At 41.9% G+C, this 9,956-nt stretch overlaps 1 non-coding gene across 1 annotated transcript; it reads left to right on the top strand.

The window, feature by feature from the left end:
* The first annotated feature begins 4,257 nt into the window (after window positions 1-4,257).
* On the top strand, window positions 4,258-4,364 carry LOC141573030 (U6 spliceosomal RNA). Its single transcript, XR_012498614.2, has one exon. It is a non-coding gene; the product is annotated as a U6 spliceosomal RNA (small nuclear RNA).
* Window positions 4,365-9,956: the final 5,592 nt, after the last annotated feature.

Below are 9,956 nucleotides of genomic sequence, written 5' to 3'. Positions count from 1 at the left end.
CTGCCACCTACTGTAGCATGTGACCTTGGGAAAGTTTCTTCATCTTTCTGAGTTTCCTTATGTGTACAGAAGAAGAGATTTAAAAAAATGTTACCTAGTAAAAGAATTAATGGGAGAAATAAAAGGTAGCATAATGTATATGAAGTGCCAGTACAATGCCTAGCACATAGTAATAACTCAAGGTAACAGTTAAATGGTAGTTATTATTTTACAGATGAAGAAACTGAGGCTCAGGGCAATGGAAGTAATGTAGGGACAGGGCCAAGACAAGAATTTAGAACTTCTGAATTCCAACCCAACGCTATTCAAGGTAATTTACCATTCATCACTCACTCTATACTTTAGATCTTTCTAATATATAATTTGTGAAAGCTGGGATAGTGAACTGAGCTAGAACACATTTTTTCTACTTTCTGTGAAAATTGGGTTTCAAGTTGAATATACCTGTATATAACCTACTTTTGAAAAGGGCTATTTTCAAGCTCTTCAATAGATAGTAGCATTTTAAAAATCAAACATTATTTGTGAACAGTTAAAAGTCATACTTAACTGTTTAATTGAAAGGCCTTGTTCTCCACAACACTAATTTGAGTGTTGACTGTATCGATCTGAGTTGTGGCTACTCAATAAAAATTGATGCTTTCTAGTCACAGAGCCTATCAATACAGGAAATCGCCACTCTAAGATATCCCTAATAGGAATAGTTGTCTCTTGTGAATAATTTCAGTGAAATCAAAGTCATTACACCTAACACATCTAGTTCTGTATTAACACTTATGATGGTCTAAATGTCTCTCAAGCTCTCAAATAATCTTAAACGCAGCATTTGCATGGCACTTAACATATTCCAGAAGTTGCAGCCATCACTGGTCAACCTGAGAGTTCCTCCTCCTTTTGGGCAATAGAGCATGGGAAATTTATGGTTTGTTTACCTTTCTGTATAAGCACCATCAGATTCCAGGTAGGTGACCTAGCCCAGATGGGAGCTAGTTGCCATTTGATTTTAGAGAATGATTCTGCAGAGATTGTGCCCAAGAGGAAGCCTTAATCTAATAAAAGAGAAATAGAAAGCTGGGTGAAGTTTTTTCAATGATAATATGATTCCAGACAAAAGATGTATTAGCCAGGATGAGTTGGCTTGTAAGAGACAACAACCCATTCAAGAAAAAAAGGAGAAATGTATTGGCTCATAAACCCATGTGAAGATGAAATGGGGGTGGCTGAAATCAAGGACGAGAGGGCTATTGACTTTGTCCATTCATTCTCACACCAGCTTTTCCACAAGGCAGGAGACCCATCTGCCACCAGCCATGAGTTCATATCTTTCTCAGAACCTCTTTTCTCTCTTCACCCCGTTCCAATTGAAATAACCTAGGGAAGGACTCTGAAAAGCTTGCATTAAGCCACATGCCCACCACGGACAATTGTCATGGCCAGGTAGCCATGAGGTTGCTCATGGTGTGAGGTAGCCATGAACAGGGGTACCTTTCTGAGTAGTACGTGAAATCTGCCCACCACTGCTAACATTTGTTGAATGCTTTCTTTGTACCAGGCCCATGCACTCTCTCATTTACTTCGAAGGTAAGGGTCATGAATACAAAAGGTATCAGGTGTCTGTTGGGACACACCGAATTTTTGTGAGGGGCACAAGGAAGCCTGGCCTGGGAGAAGAAAAGGGAACCTTAAGTCACCAACGAAAATGAAAACCTGGACCCCCACAGCAGGGTACCTCCTCCTCTATTCCTGAATCAACAGGAACAAGCATGAACTCCAAAGGCAGTTGCCTTCACCACCACTCCAAGCCCCAAACACCATTCTGAACTGGGGTGAATTCAGGTTTTAAGGGGTCTGAAGCTGATATAAGTTGGTTGGGGGGGTAGGGTTCCCTCTTTTTATGAAAAAGAATACCAAAACAGTTTACTTCTGCAAATTTTGCAACAACCTATCACCATGTGAACACACTGCTGTTGTCCCTTTGCTGCGTCCCTCTAAGAGAGGAACCTTGAAGTATAAGCTTTATTAGCTTTATAAGCTTCATGACAAACCTGCCTCTGGTAACATTTATCACCGCAAACTGCAATTGGACCCAGGATTTAAATGGACATCTATGGTCAAACACTCATTATTTTCCTAAAACATGACCCAGTAGGACCCCTCCCCACTGGCCTTGTCTTTTGAGAACTTCTACAAATTCAGGCTCTTTACTACGTTAGATTGTCTTTCTACCTCAATTAATTCAAATCCTGGAAATGCATCATTTTTATAATTATCTGAGACTGACTCCCACCCATCCCACAAATGATTTTTCTTTCTTTAACAAAATGTTGTCACTGACCAAGGAGAAATGGGCTTGAGAACACCACTTATTCCAAGGCAAACTCTTTGGCCTCAGTGTCATGAGTTTGAACCTGACGTCCCCAGCCACAGCACTGCTGAAACTGATAGTCTAGTCATGTAGGGGATTTTCCTGACTCCGTGTATGTCTTTCCATGGCTGTTTATTTGTACTGCTGTCTGCTTTGGTTTGGGACATTGACCTTATAAGCTGTTTCCCCAGCCTAAGCCTGTATCCAGTAAACCAGGAGTCTCTCTCTGTGCTCCTCACGGCCAACTGGAAGGAACTGGCTCTTGTTCACGCTGTTTAATGAGAAAGAGAGAGAGAGAGAGAGAGAGAGAGAGAGAGAGAGAGAGAGAGAGAGAGAGAGAGAGAGAGAGAGAGGGAGAGGGAGAGGAGGAGGGAGAGAGAGGGAGAGGGAGAGGGAGAGGTCTTTTAAAATCAATGCCAAGCCAGCTGCGCCTCTGGACAGCTGAATCACAGACTATCAGGCAGTTCAGTTGGAAGGCACGCTGTACATGCTAACGCTTGTGTTCCGGCTAGAGTGGAGGATAGTTAAATAAAAAGGGAGGGGGCATAAGAAAAGAAAGCCACAATTTAATCTCGGATAGCACTTCATTCTGAGACTCCCTGTGATCAGAGGTGAATGACAAGAAGCTGGTTCCCCTACAGATGAAACTCGATCCTCATGTGGTTAGTCAAGAATCTCTTAAAGACATTTGCGCATTGCTATTTGGTTTTTTTAAATACATAAATTACAGTAATTGCTAGAAGATGCTGGCTGCCGCCTCCTTATTGGAACTGGCTAAAGGTTGTCTTAAAATGTCGACCACTGAGTCACAAATTCATAATCAGCTGTGTCGTGGCTGGATTTGGCAGCCCCACGAGGTACAAGAAGGTCATTATTACAGAACTAGTTGGAGTGATGGTTAATAGGTCTAAATTTTGTCTTAAATGAAAAAATAACCTATGAAGGATGGAAAGGAAGGCTTGAAAGGACCCTAAGGAACACAGATATGAGCATAGTGCACCACCACTATCATGGGCAGGGAACTCAGTCCAAGTGGAATAACATGTGCCCATTGGCAGTGGGGTTTACTCATAGGAATCACCGGCTCATTGTATTTGTGACACAAGGACAATCTTCATGGGCTCTATCAACTGCCTGCTGTCACCCTTTAGTTCTATGGCTAGTGAGAGGCCTGTGTGTTCTTGTTGTCTGCCCAAGGTCTAAGTAACCGCCAGGTCTGCTCTTTCCACTTTTACGCACAGAGTATGGAGTGTTTCAGGAGAAAGCCACAGGGCCATGTTGATGGAGTCTCTGTAAATCCACACTCTCAAGACTCGGCTGGGCCCAAGGGTGGGCAGTGGTTGTTTTTTTTTTTTTAAATTCATTTCTTCTTACTGCTGTCTTGTTCTCACCAAGTTGTTCCCCTCTTCTAGACATAGACTAGATAGATAAAGGTTTTTTGTTTTTTTGGTGTGTGTGTGTGTGTGTGTGTGTGTGTGTGTGTGTGTGTGAAATGAGGAAATAAGCACCAGGGCCTCCTCTCTGCTGATGACCTAGGCACTCTCTTACTTGAGGTCTCTGATGCCATCTTCCCTCTTTCTTCTCCCCAATTCCAGATCTCATTTTGCTCTAGGTTAGTGGTTCTCCACCCTGGCTGCACTAGAACCACCTGGGGTGCTTTAAAAAGTACAGATACTAGAGCCCATCCTGTCTGCAAATTCTAGATTTAGATCATCTAGAGCAGGGGTGTCCAAACTTTTTTCGACGTTTTTTACCAAGGGCCATATGCGGTAAAATACACAAACAGCCGGGCCACTCACTCGAGGTGAAGTACGTATTGCCTCACCTGGTTTATTTAAGTAAACTGAATATATTTTTGGAATTTGCTGCGGGCCAATTAACAATGGATTGCGGTGTTCGCTCCAGCAGCACATATACTAAAATTGGGACAATACAGAGAAGATTAGCATCGCCCCTGTGCAAGGATGACATGCAAAAATGGATTACGGGCCGCAGTTGGCCCGCGGGCCACCTTTTGGACACCCCTTATCTAGAGTGTGGCCCTAAAAGGGTCATCAGTACTGTATTATTTTTAGAGCTCCCCATGTGATTCTGATGTGAAACGACTGGCCACCATAATCTTCTATTTTACATGCAAAGGAATAAGCAAATTACTGATACTTTTATCTAACAAATTTGTGCGTTGACCACAAAGTGGTAGAATTTAAGAAATGGAAGAGATCTGAACAAGTTATAGCAGTTAAACTTCATGATCAGATCTCTTTCACTTCTTAGAGTATTTGTTCACTGCTCCACCCAAGCCTTTGGCTACTTAGCAAAGATGGATACTATCCGACACTAGCATCTTCTGGGGCTTACCTCCTTTTGAGAAGACAATTTTTAAAATGACATATATTGTCAGCAGTCATTCTGGTTCAAGCCCAAGATGAATTTTGACTCTCTTCACTGTAACCTGTGTGAGGCAGGTTGTTGTAAAAGAGAAGTAAACAAAACTTTCTCACTAACTCACTTTCTTTAGTTTGATAAAAGAAGGCCAGTTCCATGTAATCAAAAAAGTTCAGAATCAGAGAAATCATCTACGTAGAGGCATATAGAGTTTCAAAGATGTCTTTGAAGTCAGACTTTTTTGCTGGCCACATGGCTTGGACTTCTAATTTAACTCTTCTGTACCTTGGCTTTCACAATTGTAAGTTGAAGATAGTAATTGTCCTTCATAGAGTGCCTTAATTACAGAAATAAGTGACTTATTATGTGTAAAACACCTAGAACAGTGTTGGCACATGCTAAGCGCTCAATAAATCTTTATTGCCACTTTGTGACCAATGTCAAATTCAGCTCACTGACTTGTTTTATCTGGCCCACAAAATGAGTATAATTTTAACATCTGAATGCCCTTTGTAAGGTCATATATGTTCTAGCTTGTTTCAGCCCCCCCCCCCCCCCCCCCCGTTGGTTCATAACTGGCCACTGTGATATGTTACCTGCTTGGCCCTGAGTCTAGAATGCAGACTTACTAGGGCGTAAATTGTCAGTGTCATGTTTCAATGCTGACTCATCAGTGCTTAGCAGATAGAGAGGCTTCCTCAGTATTTGTGGGATGAACAAATGAGTTTGCAGACACCAAACACATCCTTTTTATAATATCCTCTAAAGGGCTGGTCCAGCTTTGGCATCAACATCTCTATGACACTACCTCCCATTCTGTGTTTGGACATTTTTGCTTATTGGGAGTTTATGTGTACATGGAGACGAAGTCTTCTCTCCTGAGTAGGTTTTTAATTCTCATGCACTCCTCTGGTATTTTAAAGCTAGAGGGCACATTGGAGAAAATCTAGTCCAATCCTTTTACTTGACAGAGAAAGAGGTTGATAACCAGGGAGGCCCACTGACTCTCAGGACATCATGGGCCGTTGTTGTGATCCCAGCCTGTGAGTACACACTACCCTTGGGAGCAGCAGGCACCTTTGTAGTGTGATTTGGGAGTCTCTAGTGCTTTGAAATATCAGGTCCTCTGACAATCACTCAACCATCAAAGCTTCAGTCCTTTGAATCCTGAAGATCTTTTCAAATCTATCGGATAATCTTATCTTAAAATGCCCTCATGAGTTCCTTCCTTTATCAACCAACACCTCAGTTGTTAATTAATCCTTTGGTAAGGATGAAGATGAATGAGAAGAATGGGGCACAGAATAGGTCCTGAGGGGAGAGACACATGTTTAGAGGATGGGGCTCAGGAGGGAGAACAGAAGAGGAGGGACATTGGAGCCAATCCTCCTTTACTTCACAGGAAGGCCAGACACTGCCCAGATCCACATGTGGCCTGATTAGGATATTGCTCAATGTCCCCTGGAGAAGGGATGGGGGTGGGGGATACACAGTGGCTAATTTAATATAATCAACATGCAATAGACTCCTTCACCATTAAAGAAAAAAAGAAAGAAGAAGAAGAAAGCATCCATTAGTATACTTTCTAGAATCTCAATCCGAGCTGGAAATGGTTTTAGGGAAACTGACATGATGCAAGTCCAGCTCAGCTGAAATCACCCTCATTCCCTGGCTTCCCATCAAACAATAGAAATCTTTCATCAGGGATATTTCATTTCTCTCTCTTTTTCTTTCTCCCCCTTTCTTTCTGGAGTACTGACTCTTAAAACCTTTTGATCATGGTCTCTTTGAGGCTCTGGGGAAAGTTATAAATCCTCTCCCAGAAAAAATGCACATACATGGAGAATTTTGCATACAACCTCAGGCAATATCCTCGTACCTCCTAAAACCAGCACTCATGGACCCAAGTTAGGAATCCTGTCTTCATGGCTGTATCCTCAGTGACTGGTACATAGTAGGATCTCAGTCCATTCTTGAGGGAGGGAGGAAGAGAGGGAGAGAGGGAGAGAAAGAGATGGGGGGAGAAGAAAGAAGGGAGGGAGGGAAGAAGGAAGGAAAAAAGGAAGAGGGAAAGCAGAGGAAGGGAGGAAGGAACGAAGGACAGGGAGGGAGATATCCATGGCGTTCTCCAGAATTTTTTAAAACTTCTAATTCAATAGTGGGGGAATAAGTGAGAAGGATGAGCTAGATTTACTTCACAGGTTGTCCTCTTGTATGTTAGTATGGTCAACCATCAGTAACACGAGGCTAGCCATTGATCTATAGTTGATTGTTTTCTACAACATTCATATCCTTGGAAAAATAGTTATGGTGTTGGGCTTGTTTAATAACCTGGGGAAAACAGTTATGATCTTGGGCCTGTTTACGATCTGTCAAAAGAAAGAAAAATTAGCTGACGTAATTAAGGAATTGACCAATAGGATAAAAGATATTGGAGAATTCAGAGATGTTTGGCTAGTGAAGATTTCAGCAGCAACCTTGCCTTTTCCCTCTTCCATCCTGCTTCTGCCTGGGAGCAGATGAAGATGAGAGGAGAATCTTCAAGATAAAGGTCATATGGTAGGTAGGCACCCAGAGGGAGGGTATGGCTGGTATGTGGCAGAATTTCTCTAATCGTAATAGGAGTTGGTACGTTGGTGTGCAGGCTTCACACACTCATCTCCAGTAGCTTCTTTAGCATAAGGCTATTGGTGTTATCCTTCCAGCGTCCATTCGTACTATATCAGTAACAACACAATGGTTTTTACTTTGGGGAATGACTACATTCAAACTCTAAATTCTAGGTCCACGTGGTTATGGTCATCTGACTCATCCCTCTATCTCTAGAGATAACATGTAGGCCAGATCTGGCCAATCCATGTATTGCAACCTTTCAGTCACAATAATTGACTTTCAGGAGCTAGGAGACTTAAGACCAGCCAATGATAGTCAATTCTGGGATGCTTGTAGGAATTATTGGAAAGAGAGGCTCTCTTTCCATTTGACTGGAAGCCAAGAGGGTATAAACCTGGATCTGCTGGAGGCCATGAAAGGAAAAGGAGGTGTGTTCATGGAGCCAAGATAGAGCAAAGTAGAGCAGACATAGGGAGCAACCAGGTCCTGAAGGCTCTTTGAACCCTTGTATCCACTTTCCCTGAAGTTTTCCAGATCCTTTTCTGTTTGGTAAATGTTTGATCTTAAGCCCCTTTGAATTGGGTTTCTGTTCTTAGGAATAAAAAAGTCCTGTCTGCTATTTCTCTTTTCTGGCTTCTCATTTTTTAGTAAGAGTCTATCACTGTGGCTCTGACTTTTGTAGGTTTCCCCCTCCCTCTCCCTATTTTATTACGTTAATGTTATTTCCTTGGTGTCTTTAATGAAGCTGTTTTCCATTATGGAGTATGAGTAGGAAGGAGGCATTCAGGGAATGACTATGCCCAGAGCGAGGTCTCCTGCTGGACCATCAGCTGGGTCACCGTCCCCGGAGCTTGAGGTGTTCAGGAATCCAGAAGACTCCATGGAAGGTAGGAAGGGAGCAGGGTCCTCTATCCAAAGATATTAGTATGTAGAACTTCGTGTGAGGAGATTAGCACCTGTATTAACCCACACTGAGCAGCCTATCAACCTGGTAACCCAGCATAAGATGTGCCATTGACAGCACAGTTGAAAAATGAAACAGCTGAGTGTGCTTAAGAAAAATTCTAGAGGCATGTAGCAGTTTTTCAGAGCAGAAATACTACATTATCAAAACAGCTCTTAGAATAAAGAAAAAATAAGTAAATAAATAAGATAATTATGAGCTATTAAATAAATTAAATTTAGTGTATTATGCTTAAGAAAGCAAAGCATGCACACTATATTTTAAAGGACTATTTTTATCTACTCTAGTCCTGCAAATTTTTCAAAAGATATGGTATGGAAAGGAATAAAGTTTGAGTATCGGGAAAATGTGCTTATGTGCGACACCTGTTTCCCCGATGATGCCTGATAAATGGGACAGTACTGCATTAGACATAGTCCCACCCAAACACGAGTTCTTTAAAAGGTCTCTTTGTAAGTTTATTCTAAATGATCGTAGGAGAGTGTTTTTCACATTTGAAAGTAAAAGTTATATCTAAATACAATCTCAAGTGCAGAAAAAGGACAGCCCCAGGGTCACCAGTAGCCTGGAAACCAAATGCTAATAACCAGTGACCAGGATAACAGTGAGGGGTCCAGTACTAGTTGCTCCAGACTATGTCTTTTCTATCTCTGCCAAACCACCCCTTTCCTAGCTAGGCCTTATAAAAACAGTGCCCCCAAACCTCAAACCCCAGAAAAGTGGTCCTCTGAGAAGTGTCGAGAGAGCAGGACACCTCACTTCATCCTCTGATACAGCTAGGTAAAGACCCATTAGCTCTATTGAAGAATAAAGAAATTAAGAAACCCGTAGATCTAGTCAGGGGGGAAAGCCCCGTGGAGACTCAGAAATCCCTGGCTTCGACAAATAAACTCACTGCCTCTCATCAAGTCCTGCAGCCAACCAAGTGGTGACAGATTGAAGCCTTTAAACGCTTCAAGGCAGAGGTCATGTCAACCAGCACCACCTAGTGGAAGAGAAGGATTAATCAACTCGTGATCTTTTCTTTGATTAATTTTTATTAAATTTATTGGGGTGGCATTAGTAAAATTCTATAGGTTTCAATTATATATTTCTATAATACATCACCTATATGTTGCACTGTGTATTCGCCACCCAGAGTCAGTTCTCCTTCCATCACTGTATATGTGACCCCCTTTTCCCTCTTCTACCACAATGTTTCTTCAACACTCTTGCAAGGTTGCTTTTTTACTCAACAGTTGACTTGTGAGAGCTGACTCTGCATCAGGTGCCTATGCTGGAGAAGTTGGAAGGTTACAAGGTGTAGAAATGGAAATGCCAAGAGCTGAAAATATTCTGGTCTATGGAATGCTCCAGAAATATGGGGAATGAGAACTGAAATGGTTTAACGTCATCAGACATTATTGGGATTTAAACTTATAATATTAGGAGGCATATATTCTGAAGAGTCCAAGGATAGCATACCTTATATTTAAGGAGAAAAGCCATATTGAAATTATAATCTGATGGACTAAAAAGGAGAAAAGGTAGCTATATTTAGAGGAACACCTGGGGTTTGGCTCTGTCCATTCTCCTCTATCCAGTGGCCATTTGTATTCAGTCAGTCGAAGGGAGGGCATGAGAATGTGA

Source organism: Rhinolophus sinicus, chromosome 15, assembly GCF_057876585.1.
Source record: "Rhinolophus sinicus isolate RSI-liver-muscle chromosome 15, RSI-T2T, whole genome shotgun sequence".
Taxonomy (NCBI): Eukaryota; Metazoa; Chordata; class Mammalia; order Chiroptera; family Rhinolophidae; genus Rhinolophus; species Rhinolophus sinicus.
Note: the sequence above shows the minus strand (reverse complement) of the source record. Positions and strands in the feature narration are given on the sequence as shown.